The 16,270-nt window shown below is 49.7% G+C and overlaps 1 protein-coding gene across 10 annotated transcripts in view; it reads left to right on the top strand.

Moving 5' to 3' along the window:
* The window catches only part of LOC135896562 (MYG1 exonuclease), a 631,131-nt gene that overhangs the window by 212,963 nt on the left and 401,898 nt on the right, over window positions 1-16,270 (top strand). Inside the window, exon 1 of one of the 10 annotated variants that reach the window (XM_070525820.1) lies at window positions 5,582-5,708. The exons of the other annotated variants lie outside the window; for them this stretch is intronic. The gene's annotated coding sequence lies outside the window, so the exon portion shown is untranslated. Of the gene's footprint in view, window positions 1-5,581; window positions 5,709-16,270 lie in introns of those variants that run through there. 10 annotated transcript variants of the gene reach the window in all.

Genomic DNA, 16,270 nt, shown 5'->3' with positions numbered 1-16,270 from the left:
CGCCTGCCTGCCTGCTTTGCGTATTTACATAATTACGTATGCGAATATGTTAACAAGCACAGTAAAGTAACCTCATGAATATAAATTCTGGAGGTCCATGTCTTAGCTTACCGCGTCGCGCTCTGTTGGCGGGGTGCTGTTGCGTCGCAATTTGCACTAGTTTTCTCCTTTATATTGTACATCATACTATGAACGGGGCCTGCCTCAAGCAAGTGGCGGCCTTCCTCTAAAGGAGACACACGAAAATGCGTTTTCTGGTAGGTCAGGCCTCAAAGCCTACGGTGTGATACCATTGCATACGCCGTGAGCGCATTCGCACCGTCGTCTGCTTCACATGCCAGTGCACTGACTTCTGCTGTTCGCGGCGCTGTTCGCCTACACGTCGCTGACACGCCGCTGGCGCCTTACTACGGCCGCCCGGTGCATGTAGTTGGTATGGCAGAGTCAACAAAAAAAAATCCGAGGACACCTAAGCACTTGTTATGAGTTGGGAAGGCGAAAGAATTATTGCCGAATTTGACACCGCTGAGTGGTCCTTCTAGTTATGAACTATTCGCGGGCAAGCTTGCCCGTCAGGACGCTTGACCAACGCCTCCTAGATAGGTCAAGACCAGTGCACTTATTTCCGCAACGTCATGCTACCTTGCGCAACTGTTATATAAGTTAATGGGGACGCTCGCGAATAAGCCGCGGAGATTTTGTTGTCAGCGCTTCCGTGCCGCCAGGCTTGGCTATGGACATTTTTGTCCAAGTAGCATGACGTCATAAAGCAGAGTGCGCAGGCCTGTTATATAGAAGCAGCGTGCTTAGCCTAGTAGGTAATAGACTGGGCCTCTGAGCGTAGGGCCGTAGCTTCAAATCACACTACCACCAACCTTTTTCCTCTCCCATTTATTGTGATTTTTGCGCATTAATTTCTTTATAGCGATAACCTTGGCGAAGCTAGAACGCAGGCGAGAGCTTGCGCGCACACGGAACCAGGGGATTGCAAAGGCTTGCGAGAGCGAGGTTGACGTGGCGTCGCGACGATGCCCTCTCCCCTAACGCAACACCTGCCGCGCCAGCTCAGCACAGGTGTACCCTGTCGCCCCCTCTGCTCCGTCGACGCACACACGTGACGTGGCGTCGCAGCCAATGAGAATTCAGGGGCCGGTTCGCTGCTACAGACGCCGGCGTTTTCGGTCAATGGGCCCCTTCATGTTTTCGCCCATTACCATCTTCAAGCCTTTGCGGCTGTCACGGCTGCGATGCAGGGTATCAAATGGAAAGAAAGATGGAACCACTCCTGAGGATTGCAGCAGTATACCTAACATACCCAGAAACGGCCGAAGTCAATGAAGCACAATATTGCCATTGGCTATGCAAGAGCTTTGTCGAGCAACAGGTGCGCAGAGTGGTGGCGCATTTTCTGGCTGTTCTCAGTACTACTGTACTGTACTGCCTGCTCCAAGCTGACGCTTATGCTTCCAACCTGATGATATCCCTACAGTACATGCAAAGATCAGATGCCAAATTAAGGTGAAATTTGTGCAACACACAAGCTTGACAAATCATCAGAAATATCGCAAGTATGCAACGAACACGCATCTAATATGCGGCAAATATATCTGCTCTCACCAGGTTTTGGACACTGCAAAGAGACGTGCGGCAGATCACGCGCTGACACTCTTGTGTGCGAGGCATCGCACTCACGACCCATCCGCGGCTCAAGGTTTCCGCCACGCAGGAGGTATACGTTGGAAAGAAAAATGGAACCACTTTCCAAGTGCAGGCTCGGCGAACACCCCAGCTTAGGCCTTATAGGTATTGCTAGCGGAGCAGGGTGGCTTTAACCTAAAGTGATTCCACTCTGACTTTATTCTAATATCCTGACGTCATATACTCACGTAATCGCCGACGCAAGCACGCGCGGTTACTCCTGCTGTTGTTTGAACAGTTCACTCAAACGCTCTCCTCCTATGCAGGAGTGACTTGTTTGGTTTTAAAGCGAATAGTATTGCCTATCGCGACTGGTTTTCCTTTTTGTTATGGGCCAAATTAGAGATAAGGAGCGCGTATGAGGTGAGACGCTTTCGTTGGGGCCGAGATAGCGTAGTGAAGGTAGATAACAGGGTGAGGAGGATGGCACCGGCGTCTCCGATTGGCTCGCTTCCCTTTGTTTAGCTTGTGGCCGGCTCGTCCGTAACTTTCCCAGCGTGAAAGTGGCGTTCGAAGAGCCACCAAAACGAGTGCTCAGTGAATATTATGCAGAGTGATGTCATATTCACGCCGAAAGGGTTCAGCAACGGTTATTTTGCCACGCAACATTTTCTTTATGCGCAAAGAAATAAATTCTCGCTGGCAGCTCAGAGTATGGTATTTTCTCGAACATAACTCAACTTTTTTTTTCTTTTTTTGCGCTACGCTGAGGGCGCCATCGACCTATATTACTGACCAAAGAATCTCGACCTTCTCGTATAATTGTGAACAAAGTTAGCAAAATTACCAAGCTAACGGAGTTTTTCCGTGGTACCCGCCGGGAGCCAAGTTTTCAGATTATTCAGACTGGCTTTAGTAAAAGCTGCAAATCCAACGCCCTCTAGGGCACTGAGTACGACTTACGGGTGTCGAGGACATCGGTGATTCATCTGATGAGGACGACTTTTGTGGCACTTTTGGCTGGGATGCAGGTTATGGCATTGGGCATAAAGAAAACTTTGTAGCGGAGTTTACGATAAATAAAGGCGCGTCGTGTCCAAGTTTTCTTTTTGTCTATGTGGGTCAACCTTTGTTCGGATTATATACTTTTTTATTGTTCGGCGAATTCAATATAAGTGGCCAAGCGTCTCAAGGCGTCGAAATCCGCAAATGTGTTTTTATTTCACCTTTTCAAATCTACGTACCTCGCCTATAATGATTCGAGAACTCTGTGATGGAAGCAACGTGTTCAAAAATATCAATCGAATAAAAAAGAAGAGCTCTCGATATATGTATTTCAGCAAATGTACGTTTGCACAGCGCAAGTTTATTTCTATATTTGCCTGTTTCGACGTCGATTCGCGCCAGCACCGATACAACTTTGGTTAGAAATCACCTTTCTCGCGCATGCGCACGGCATTTTAGCGGATTATCCGTCGCTGTCGTCGTGAAGAGTGCGAAAGTTCCATCGTTAGAGGAACAAATTGGAATAACTCGGCACAAGGGAGCTCGCCAGGCTGCATGCCGTGTCAGGTAGCTCGACTGACTGTTCGTCTAGTGGGACGGTCAGAAGGCAGAGGTGCTGCCTTCTGACCATCCTTTTCACGCCTGTAATGCGGGATGCTTCTGTGGCGGCTGTTCCCTGTTATTTGAAGTATATCATTCTCCTACAATGTAATACTTGGCGCGCGAAAATTCTATACGGCATGGCCGGAAATAATAATAAAAAATTCAGAGCCATTGCACTGTCTGAAGATGAAGGACCAGTGGAGCTGTATATACGGTGATAAATATGGTAATTGTAAATATGTTGATTGACAATAAAATACACCTACCACAATGAACGTCGTTTTTTCTTTGCTATTTTCTTGTTGTTTTAATAAATTGCATACTCTGCGCTTTTCTTTTTATTTGTAACCTCTTTGTTTTGTTTTTTCGATTGATTATTTTTTTAAGAAATTTAATTATGAGTTTTTTCGTGTCAAAACCACTTTATGATTATGAGGCACGCCGTAGTAAGGGGACTCCGGAAATTTCGACCACCTGGGGTTCTTTAACGTGCACCTAAATCTATGTACACGGGTGTTTTCGCATTTCGCCCCTATCGAAATGCGGCCGCCGCGGCCGGGATTTAATCCCGTGACCTCGTGCTCAGCAGCCTAACACAATAGCCACTGAGGAACCACGGCGGGTGATTGATAACTTTTAAAAATTATGGTATTTTACGTGCCAAAATGACGATCTGGTTATGAGCCACGACGTATGACGTGCCTCATAATCAGATCGGAAATTGGGACCATCTCCTGTTCTTTAAGGCGCACCTAAATCTAAGTACTCGGGCGTTTTCGCGTTTCTCCCCCATCGAAATGTAGCCACCGGGGCCGGGAGGATTTATCATTTGGTAACCAAAGTGACTATCGCTTTATGATCGTTATGATATACGGCCAGTGGCTGTGTGGTGACGCAGGAAAGGTTCTTGGCCAATGTGAGGTCTGTACACCACCGATGACGCGTCGTGGACACAGCGATGCTTGTATAACATGGAATGCCGACCCTTTCCAAGAGAAACGCCACGAACTACTTTCCGTCTGGCCGAGACAGGTCTATATATAGATCACCCACATTATGACAGGAGTGGATTCGGTAGGGGTAATCCAACCACAGTTGCATACGCTTGACGTTTGCTGCAAAATATTTGTCTGTATTGCATACCGCCCGTCGCCGCGCACATTCCCGCTTCTCTCCACGACTGTGTTTTTCGTAGGCGCGCTGTGTTTTTCGTAGGCCCGCAGACCACACCGCACCCGGCCTACCTACTGCACGGGTGGAAGAGAACTGAGATACGGTTATGTGGTTCGCCCGGTTCACCTGTAGAGCCCGGGACGTCAAACCGCAATCCATGCTAAACAGTGTCTATACCGGTTTTACTTTTTCTGTTACGATGTTTTTCTTCGTAGTACGTTTTCACACTTCTTGCGAATAAATGCAGCTGGGGCATGCGCGGCGATAGGCTATTGCTTTATGCTTCTCTTTGTGGTGGTCCCCATCTGTTTTTTGCCTACGCACACAAACTGCCAGAGCCTAGCGTATAACCGCTCCGCTGTAAAACGTTAAAACGTTATCTATGGTTGAAAGGACTTGGAGCTGGTCTACTTCGTTACTATACGACTACAGCAGCGGACCAGAGACAGAAACCAACGAAGTCGACCAGAAAAATTCTGCATGATTAAGAAAACACGATAAGGAAAATGCGGATGATAAGAAAAACAAAAGAAAAGCAATGGATATTTAGATGGGTCGTTACAAAGAACGAACGCTTTTGTCTGGGTGCTTTCGTTTGCGAGTGTCGCCAGGCACGTCCACTTTGTGCTCTCGGGGGTGGCCGCCGGGCACAGCTCTGTCGCGCATTGGCGTGTTGAACCAAGAGATTCGCGCGCTCGAATCGTGATACGCAGTCTTCTTAAAGTAAGGTTTCTCGCTTGCCTACGTCTTTTGCAATACTTTATCTGTTATGAACGATCGGTTGGCCGGACAAGGCAAAAAATCAGCAGCCCGAATCCCCTAATGGCATGAAATGAACGCATCAAACATGGAATTCCGATCAGCGAGTTGGCGCGACTGGGAACTACACCGCCATGACTATAATGATCGGCAAACTTCTTTCTCCAATAGCGTTTCGCTGAGTTTAACTGAGCTGTCTTTTTATTTTTATTATTAACATTTTCTTTTTTTTTAGCGGCCATGTCTTGCAGTCGATTTCGTGCTCTCGGTGGCGGTGCTGCGTTCTGCCGAGGACCAAAGCAGTGTCTTTTCTGACGCACCTGCGCGGCTGTGGCGTGTTTCTCGCGAGCCATGGCGAACATGCACGATAGCGAATTACTTGAGTTTTGCATGCCTCTATCGTTGGTGCGTCGTGCTCGTTCCGTGCACGTGCAATCTTTTGCCTGAACTGTCACGGCGTTGGGATCCCTCCCGGAACTTCTACTACATCGTTAGCAGCTTGCCGTTTCACTTCGGAAGGACAGCGCCTGGTAAGCCACGTGACCTTTCTCCTCTCGCGCTGCTTTCCGAGCTGACCGCGAAAGTTTTTGCAGGAATGAAGCCGGGCACATGTTCGAGTTTCTTGCGGCTGCTGCACCACTCAGAACTTTTGTGAGCATCGCGGAGGTCTTACGCGGAAGCATTCGCTGCGGCGTTTGACTTCAATGTGGTTTTATTGACAGTGTCGAATTGGCTGCTGAGCACGAGGCCGCGGGTTCGAATCGCGACATCGGTGGCCTCATTTCGATGGCGGCCAAATGCGAAAACACCTGTGTACTTAGATTAAGGTGCACGTTAAAGAACCCCAGGTGGTGGAAACTCCCGCAGTCCTCCACTACGGCGTGCCTCATAATCAGAAAGTGGTTTTGGCACGTAAAACCCAATACTTTTTTTATGCGAAGCATATTACGAGGGCTCAACCCAGCTCCTCAGGCGCGGAGGTGACCATGAAATCACGTGACACCGTGACGTCACGACAGAGGAGAACCGGCGCTCCAACTCCCGCCGTCGCTCGCGGCGTCGCGCCCCGCATCGGACGCGGTGCGCGTCGAGCAACGCAGCGTTCGGCGCGACAACGAAATGTGCGCCTGAGCAAGCGCCGCACGCCTGAGCCGACGTTATGCGAAGCATATTACGAGGGCTCAACCCAGCTCCTCAGGCGCGGCGGTGACCATGAAATCACGTGACACCGTGACGTCACGACAGAGGAGAACCGGCGCTCCAACTCCCGCCGTCGCTCGCGGCGTCGCGCCCCGCATCGGACGCGGTGCGCGTCGAGCAACGCAGCGTTCGGCGCGACAACGAAATGTGCGCCTGAGCAAGCGCCGCACGCCTGAGCCGACGTTATGCGAAGCATATTATGAGGGCTCAACCCAGCTCCTCAGGCGCGGCGGTGACCATGAAATCACGTGACACCGTGACGTCACGACAGAGGAGAACCGGCGCTCCAACTCCCGCCGTCGCTCGCGGCGTCGCGCCCCGCATCGGACGCGGTGCGCGTCGAGCAACGCAGCGTTCGGCGCGACAACGAAATGTGCGCCTGAGCAAGCGCCGCACGCCTGAGCCGACGCCGACGACACCGGCTTTTCTGCGACACGAGCTCCTTAACGCTGTCGCGTTAAAATAAAGGCTAGTATGCTTCGCATCCTGGGCTTAACCTTAGCTAAGCCACAGCCATTTTATGCGAAGCATATTACGAGGGCTCAACCCAGCTCCTCAGGCGCGGCGGTGACCATGAAATCACGTGACACCGTGACGTCACGACAGAGGAGAAGTGGCTTTGGCTCAACTCTTGCAAGACGGGCTGGGTGGGAATCGAACCAGGGTCTCCGGAGTGTGGGACGGAGACGCTACCACTGAGCCACGAGTACAACGCTTCAAAGCGGTACAAAAGCGCCTCTAGTGAATGCGGTGTTGCCTTAGAAACGCGCTGTTTCTAAGGCGTGCGTCTCTTGCTCAGGCGCACATTTCGTTGCCGCGCCGAACGCTGCTTTGCTCGACGCTCACCGCGTCCAATGCGGGGCGCGTAGTCGCTGCCCTGTAGCCCATTGTCTTACACCCCTTGGCGGGTCGACGGGAACGCTGTCGCGTTCCACTCTTGAAGGCGAAGAAGTAATGCATGAGTTGTTTCTTCGTCTAGCCGAACCAAATATAGCCAAGCAACAGCAGTTCACCAGGCTAAACAGTGGTTCAACAACTAAAATAAAGGCTAGTATGCTTCGCATCCTGGGCTTAACCTTACCTAAGCGACAGCCATTTTTTTTTAATGTCGAATTCAAGTATACTCCCCCAAACGTTTTGCTGTTCGCGTTACAGAAGCAAGGTATTTGTTCCTGCGACGGTTATTCTCCGTCGCGCGCCGGGCTTGGCTTTAGCCTGGCCAGGAAAAAAGATTATTCTTGTGGTTTGTGCTGTTCTTGTGACTCATTTAGATAGTCATTCCAGAAGAAGAAAATGGAAATCGGGGGCTGTCTGAACATGGCCGTGCAACGTTATCACCGTGACAAATGCCAAAGGTATCGAATGAGATACTTTGGATATTGATTCTGGGATGCATGCTTGGTTATGCGCTAGCGCGTTAGTAAAAGCGCAGACACTAAACGCTGACAGAGGGTCTATGCGTTTCATGTATGTGGTTTTCGTAACGGGCTAGAGCATAACCAAGCTTGAACAGCCACCAACTAGACCCCTTTCATAGCACTTTTCTGGGATGCAACTGCAAGAGCAAGGCTATGTGGAGACATGCGTTTCGAGAAGTGATGAAGAATCACTGGCTTTTAGGATCATGTAGCCTTGAAGCAGATATCGAACTAGATTATCTCGGAAGATATTGCATGCATACAGAAGCTTAAATTACTTATCAAATTTTGGTCGGGTAACGTCATGGGTACTTGAAGTGTACTCACTCGCGTTGCACTCATAAAAGAGAAGCTTAGGCGTCCTCCAGTTTTTTAATTGATATTTGACTTTTTTGTTTTAAAACTGTTAAGTCAGCCGAGCAATATTTATAAATTATTTTTATGCCTTTCACTTTCTAAGGCTTTTTGCTTAAATAGAAGTGGGTAACCAATAATCGTATTTTTTCCCCCGCAACTATGGTCACATTACACTGTGGGATGTGTGTGCTGGGTTCACGACTAGACTGCGTAGAGCAGGACACAGATAAGATTTTCACTTATCTGTTTGTCTCTACTAACAAGCAGTGGGGACATATAGAGAGACACGCACCACGCCCCAGCGTTCTGGTCTGTCCTGTTCTGGTCTGTCCGTCGCACAGCCGAGGCTAAAAAAAACTGATGTATTTAGCTATAGCCTAAAAGGCACAAAGGCGAAATCGTTGTAAGTTAAGCCTACTATAATTCACCCTCATCCACCGTTATCCACACTATTCCTCTTGCATCACCTTAATCCACCTTATTGACATTAATCTACTGTAATTCATGCTAAGCTACCTTAATTAACCTTAATTCACCCTAATTCTCTTTAATACATATTTATCCACTTTAATTCACTTTAATCCGCACTAATTGACCCTAAACCACCTTAATCTAATCAGGTAATCATTCAATAATTAACTTTGCTTATCATCAATGATGACTAAGACAAGGCTGGACATGCAAAGTACGCTTCTGCCCTTCCATGGGTCACATCGTTCACCCTAATCCAATCACTAATCAATAATTAATTAACTTTGCTAATCATTAATCATTTTTATTATACTACTGGACATGTTTGGGTTGAAAAATAGTCATAAGGCTTTCGCCTTAATAAAATCATGGATGTGGCCAGGTAGCGTTGCCGTAGTGATCGGCTTCCACTTAACAGAGAAATTTAGTGCGTCCGGTATTCCGGCAAGCGCGGGCGGTTTGCCGGATGAGCGGGGGTGTAAACGTGAGCGGCCAGATTGGTGGCGCTTGCTGGTGGCGCAAAGCTCAACCACCTAAACCCCGAGCCAATTATTATAATCTTCTTAGCTGGGGTGTAAGTTTTCAAAAGCGGCGTAATTATGAACACAATTACGCCGCTTCCGAAAATTTGCACCAGCAGCGAAGCAGAATAAGGTAGGTTACTGCAATTTTAGCTCTGTGTTTGCCTGGTTGAGCTCTACAACACCAGGCGGCTGCACTGCTCCGGCCGCTCACCTTTACGGCCGGACCGCCCCCGTTTGCCGGAATAGCGGACACGCTAAAAGTCTCCAATTGCGGGCGCTACGGAGCGGAGGTCAGTGAGCACCGAGCGCAGCAGGAGAGCACCCACGCATTATGTGGTGATCGGTGGTGAGGACGACGTTCGGCCACGCATCGGAGAGGTGCCTGTAGAACGCTGCGCTTGCCACGTATACTGAGGCTGCAACAGTGGACTCAGCACCACGATTGACCGCTCTCGTCGGAGCCAGAACCCATAAATCGTGCGAATTAAATGCCGTGCAATGGTTCGCTCGCGTAATTCCATCATTTAGTAGGGCCCACATTGGGTGCGCAGCGGTGTATCGATGCTACAAACGCGACACTATGGAAAGAAAAGACTCCGTGGTGGTGACATATGTTCAGTTCCGCCCGTTGAGAAAAAACGAGTTGGCGCTGCCTCGGACACTCCTCAATGCACGAACTGGTGTCTTCGCTAAAAGTCACAGGTTCGAGAAACTCCCCAGGAAAAATATACTGAATTCGGTAGCGTCCTTCCGGAAGAGGAAAATGGAAATCGCGGGTTCACTGAATGTGGGTGTGCATGTGGTGTTTTTGAAACACCTGCTTCCATGTAACATCCCAAATGCCAACGCTGTCGAATGAGATACCGAGTGATTTCGTTCTGGGGTGCGTACCTTGTTATGCGCTAGCACGTTACTAAAAGCGCAGACACTAAACACTAACACGCGGTCGATTCATGTCTTGTCGGTGCTCTTAGTAACGGGCTCGCGGATGACCAAATATGAACAGCCACCAATTAGCCCATTTCATAGCAATCGTGCTTGTGGGATGTCACTGTAAAGGCAAGACTATATGGAGACGCGTCTTCGGAGAAGTAGTGAAAAAATGGCTGTGGCTTAGGTAAGGTTAAGCCCAGTATGCGAAGCATACTAGCCTTTATTTTAGTTGTTGAACGACTGTTTAGCCTGGTGAACTGCTGTTGCTTGGCTATATTTGGTTCGGCTAGACGAAGAACCAACTCATGCATTACTGCTTCGCCTTCAAGAGTGGAACGCGACAGCGTTCCCGTCGACCCGTCAAGGGGTGTAAGACAATGGGCTACAGGGCAGCGACTACGCGCCCCGCATTGGACGCGGTGAGCGTCGAGCAAAGCAGCGTTCGGCGCGGCAACGAAATGTGCGCCTGAGCAAGAGACGCACGCCCTAGAAACAGCTCGTTTCTATGGCAACACCGCATTCACTAGAGGCGCTTTTGTACCGCTTTGAAGCATCGTACTCGTGGCTCAGTGGTAGCGTCTCCGTCCCACACTCCGGAGACCCTGGTTCGATTCCCACCCAGCCCGTCTTGCAAGAGTTGAGCCAAAGCCACTTCTCCTCTGTCGTGATGTCACGGTGTCACGTGTCTTCAAGGCGACACCGCCGCGCCTGAGCAGCTGGGTTGAGCTCTCGTAATATGCTTCGCATAAAAATTCTAGCTTTTCGACGAACCAATCCTGGCACCAGACATTGTACGCGGAAAATGTTGCTGGCACACAAATGCTTAAATCGCTTTTTTTTCCTTTATTGTAGGTTTCACGGATTCTCTCCGTGTAGGGCGCAGAGGTAAAGGTAAAACGCTGGACAGAGCCTCTGCGCCTCTACAGTTCAAACTCTTATCAAACTCTGGCGTAAATGCTTCTGCAGCGGAAGTGTCATAATGGAGCCCGACTGTTAGCTTTTCCATTGCAGGACTCTCGTTTCAACAACATCAAGACCACAAGGCTTCTCTATAACTTATTTAAACGACAATTTCTAAACTGGCGATTCATGTCTTTTCGAAGCCCAAGGACTATATCTCACATGTAGCAGTGAACCTTATCTGAAAGCTTCGATAAGATTTTATCACACCAGGGTTTAGCACAAATATGACTGCTCTATTTTTAACCATTTCCCGCGTTTTTGCTTCGTTGACATGCTTCGGAAAGCGTACTCGCTCTTTTGCCATTGTAAATCATAATTCCTCCGTTACAAGCGCGTCCTTAACGACGTCGGTAACCACGGTCAGCTCGGTTACACAGCAGGCGAAGCGGCGGTTACGCAGCGAAACACTGTCAGTGTGACCGCGGTTGCCGTTAACCGCGATTAGGGCAATATGGCAGCAGGCAAACAAGCGGTCAGCATGCTTACTGCGGTTGACGCCAAACGGAGCTCGACAGCGTTGCCTTCAAGATGTCAGATGACGGTTCTATCGACGGCGGAGTGCAGCGCGGGCTCTTCGCAGTCGGCCTCCCAGAAGCGCGTCGGCTGACCCGACTCGACAACGGCAACGCGGATACGAAAGTGGGAGTACAATGTGTCCGCAGGTCACTAGAACCTCGGGAATGCCACCTTGCACGTCCTACAAATAAACGTGAGTGGCTATTTATTCTCGTCTACCACAACAAGTACTGGAGCGGAAGATACCTGACACCTTAAAGCACACAAACTTTATTGGGGTTAGCGAGGCAGCCGCGCCAGACTTGGCTCGGATTGCAATGGTTCGCACGAGACAGATTGTCCGCGCCAGCCAATACATGAAAACGCGTATAGGGTTCGCATTATAATAGGGAGCATCGTAATCGTCGGCATTTTTTTTTACTTCAACAGAGAGAGAGAAACTTTATTGCAATTGTAAAGATTTGAAGGAGGGGTGGTCGGAGCCTCTCAGTCCAGGACCCCAGTGGCCTCTGCCGCCTGCCTGACCTGGCTAATTAAGGACTTTTGTCCTGCCAGGTCGGAGCGGGCGAGCTATGCCTCCCACTGCTCCATTGTCCTACTGGTATCTGGCCTATGAGGGTGCTTAGTGCACTCCCAGGTTATGTGTATTAGGGTAGGTATGCCACCGCACCAAGGACAGTTGGCCCTATAACGAGTGGGATACACGGCGTTTAGCAATTTTACATGGGGGAACACCCCGGTCTGTATTTTACGCCAATCGGCGGCCTCTTCCCCGTTAAGGTGTGGGTGAGGCGGCGGGTATTTTCTGCGGGCTCCACGCTGATGAGCAAGGATGTCTTTGAGATATGATACAACCTGGTCTAAAACCGAAGGCGGTGCAATGTCTCGCAGCATCTTCGTAGCGCACAGCGAGTAAAGGACGACGAAGTGAAACCCGGTCCCGAAAGCGGGGGTGCAGTTTAACACCGGTTTCCGAAGCGTTAGCTTCCACGATACGAGAATGCTACAAACCGACACGCTCCCATTCGTGACACAAGGAAGAAACTCAATTATTCTTGTAGCCGAATGGAAGCTAGAGCGCACACACTTAAGTGATTTAGCTCGTGCTGTGTCGGACGCGATGTAGTCGTTACTGTTGTGTCTAAAAAAGTGTGATACATTTGAACTCCTTCATCATTTCATTGTCGATTCATTGATAAGGTCGCGCGGTGCAACAGCTTACACAAGAACAGGTCGTTCCATTCTACAGAGTGGTGCTCCACTGGAGTTTGCGTCTTCATGAGAGCAGCGAGCGTGTGGGTTTCGATCCCACCGTACACGACTACCAGACCGACGACCACAGCGCTATTGGAGCCGAAAAATGGATACGCAAGCCTGCATGTTATCGCTCCTAACCACTGCAGTTCGTCAAGAAATCTTTGTAGTCTTGTGAGAAGCACTTCGTCATTGTATGAGTAAGAGAAAATTAGAACAGTCATTTTGCACCACTTTGGTGGCAGCGTAAGCCTATAAGCTCAATATCTCCCACGCGAACCGTTAAAGCGCACAAACGCGACGTTGAAGGTCATATTCCACAAGAACGCACTTTCTGAGATTCGAAAAACACCACAACGTCGACTACGACCCTCCTTTGCAAGAAATATCGCGGCACGGAAACGTCACCGTGTAGTTATGACGTCGTGATACTTTCGTTCACCCAAGTTGACGTCAAAAAAGGTTCATTGCAGAGCGGGAGATACCCCTTGGCTCCTGGGGCAGGTACCCAGTAGCCTCATGCTACATACCCAATGATATGTATCACATATTTTTGATACATCACCTGCCTGCTTCCTGTATTTAAATGATTAGGTACGCGCCAATGTTAACGTGCACAGCAAAATAACAACTGGAATATAAATTCTGGAGCTCCACGTCTTAGCTTATGGCGTCGGGCTCTTTTGGCGGGGTGCATTTGCATCGCAGTTTGCACAAGTTTTCTACTTTATGTAGTACCTGATACCGCGAACGTGGCCTGCCTCGTACAAGAGGTGACCTTTCTCAAAAGAAGACACAGGAAATGCGTTTTCTGGTAGGTCAGACCTTAAAACCGGCATTGCGTTATCACTTGGTGCACTGCCAGCACCTTCGCCCCGTCGTCTGCTTCACATGCCAGTGCACTGACTTCTGTCGTTCGCAGTGCTGTTCGCCTACGCGCCGCTAACGACGGCCGCCCGATGCATGTAGTTGGTATGAGCCATATTCGACGGCAACAACGCCAACATAAAAAAATCCCAGGACGCCTAAGCACTTGTTATGAGGTGTGAATGCGACAGCATTATTGTCCAAGTGGACGCCACTGAGTGGTCTTTAAAGGTATGAACCGGAAGGTATGTCCAGACGCTTTACCAACGCCTCCTAGATAGCACAAGGGCTGCGCACTTAGATCCATGACGTCATGTTACCTTGCTCGACAGCCCCAGAAGCTAATGGGGACGCTCCCGAGGAAGCCGCGGTGATTTTGTCGTCACCGCTTCTGTCACGTCGGGCTTGGCAATGGAAAGTTTAGTCCAAGTTGCATGCGTGGTGCATACAGGGACGCCGGCGACAATATAACGTGATTTCTTTTCTAACCTCACTGATGAAGTGCTCCGTTTTAGAGCGCAGCTCTTTGGCGTCCGTTCCTGGGTTTCGCGTCGTCGTCGGCGTTGTCGTCGGCCTCGTAACCAGTTCCGCCCCCCTTTCATCCCCCCAGCGCTAGCAGCGACCGACTGATACCGCTGGATTCCGCTGACGCCGCTAGAGAGTCAAGATAACGTGACTACATAGAACACCGTCGCCGCCATGCCGAAAAAGGAGGAAAGGGTCCCCCCCCCCCCCTGTTCTTGTGTGGCGGATAGGGTGCTCTTCAGTTGCCGACGCGCCGGTTATTTCACGTAGGCCCCGGCGCGTCGACGAATACGTGACCACCTTCCCACGGCTAGACCTGGTTCTTAGCGCTGCGGAAGCGAGGGTATCATATTGTTTGTGTCGGCATCGGCGGCGTTGTCCCTGAAACCAACTCCGCAGCTGGGGTTGACTCACTATCGGCGTCAGCGGCATGAGTCAGTCACTGCTATCTCTTCCCTCCTGCCTTTATCGTGTTGTCCGCTTGCTGCGCGCGCTTCTGCCCCCATCGTTTGCCGCTGGGTGTACACGCCGCCCCCCTCCCCCCTCTTCCTGCGAGTCTCCGGTTGTCAAAGCGCCGGCTCGAACTTAATTCCTTTCTTCGCTCCTCCTCCAATGCAACCCCTGTGCGGTGGCAATCAGAGAGCCAGATCGGTGGCAGCGGATCTGTATATGTGCACCGCCCGAGCCGAAATTGCCGCTGCCGTTCGCCCTGTGCGGTGGCAATCAGAGAGCCAGATCGGTGGCGGCGGATCTGTATATGTGCACCGCCCGAGCCGAAATTGCCGCTGCCGTTAGACAAACAGCAATTTCCTAACACTTATGCGGGAGAACATCCCGTTCCTCTCGCTCGTAACGCGTCCCACGGCTGTGACAACCTCGCGAGGCACTTGTATAGATCTCGTCTTTGAGAATCAAGCATTGGTGTACCAAGTCGAACATATATCAGTCTATTTCTCCGACCACAAAGCTTCCTTCATGACTGTCAAGAACTGTTAGTGGAGTCTTTGTTAAAGGAATACGTGTGAAAAATAAAAAAATTCTGTGATAGCGCATACATGTGTTGCTCGATTTATTTGCCTCAATCTATCGATAAGGTGACACAGCTTATTTGCTGCGCTCAAATTTCGCATTAGGAAGTAACGTAATCGTCGGTAATTTTTTTTTTGACCAACACGTTCGTGGTCTACGCAAGAAATCCTTCTATTTGTGCGAGAACGTGCCAGCTTGTTCGTACCATGTTGTAGCCTTAACTAAAACTTGGCTTTGCAACGACTTACTGCCCGAGAATTCCTTTTCACCGGCATACACAGTTAACAGATGCGATCGCGTTTATGATGAACCTGTTCAATACGGCGGTGGCGTGCTGATGGCCGTGCGGAATAATCTTACCGCTAAGTGGCGTGCCGGAGGAGGAGGAAATAACTTTATTGTGTCCTGAAAAAGCCCTCCCCACCCACTCTTGGTTTAGTGGCCGGCAGGGGTCGCGGGCCGCACCCACGAGCGGACCTTGAGATTTTGCCAGACATTGCGTGGGTTGAAGTTCCTGTTAAACGTGGCAACAATGTGCCGCTCTGCGCAGCCGACTTCACTCCTAACATGAGTAACGTGCAGTTTCCTTAACATATTATTAGTTGAAGTTATTGATGTAGCAAAATATTATGTCCTAGTAGCTGCTGATTTCAATGTTCCCTCTATAGTTGGGGTGTCTTCACGCGCGACATATATATATTTATCATCCCTTCGCTGTAGTGAGCCGTTCTTCTCTGTGGAATTTTTTGGATTAACGCAGTTTATTGGTGTTACAATTCAGCTGGCAGTGTTATGGATCTGATTATGACTAATATCTGCATTGGTGAGTGTTCTGTTGCTGTTAGCAGTTTGGTTCCTATTCACCACTGGCATGTTCCGCTCGAATATGGGATTTTTTTCACTGCTGATTCATGTGTTGAGCGAACCTGTGCGCTGGTTTATTTTTCCCAACGGTGACCATGTAGGTCTTTCCCAATATCTCCGTGATGCCGACTGGTCTGCATTGTACCGTGCTGTACATGTCAACAAGCCGGA

Source organism: Dermacentor albipictus, chromosome 9 (assembly GCF_038994185.2).
Source record: "Dermacentor albipictus isolate Rhodes 1998 colony chromosome 9, USDA_Dalb.pri_finalv2, whole genome shotgun sequence".
NCBI lineage: Eukaryota > Metazoa > Arthropoda > Arachnida > Ixodida > Ixodidae > Dermacentor > Dermacentor albipictus.
The sequence above is the reverse complement of the archived record's forward strand: the minus strand, read 5'-3'. Positions and strand labels throughout refer to the sequence as shown.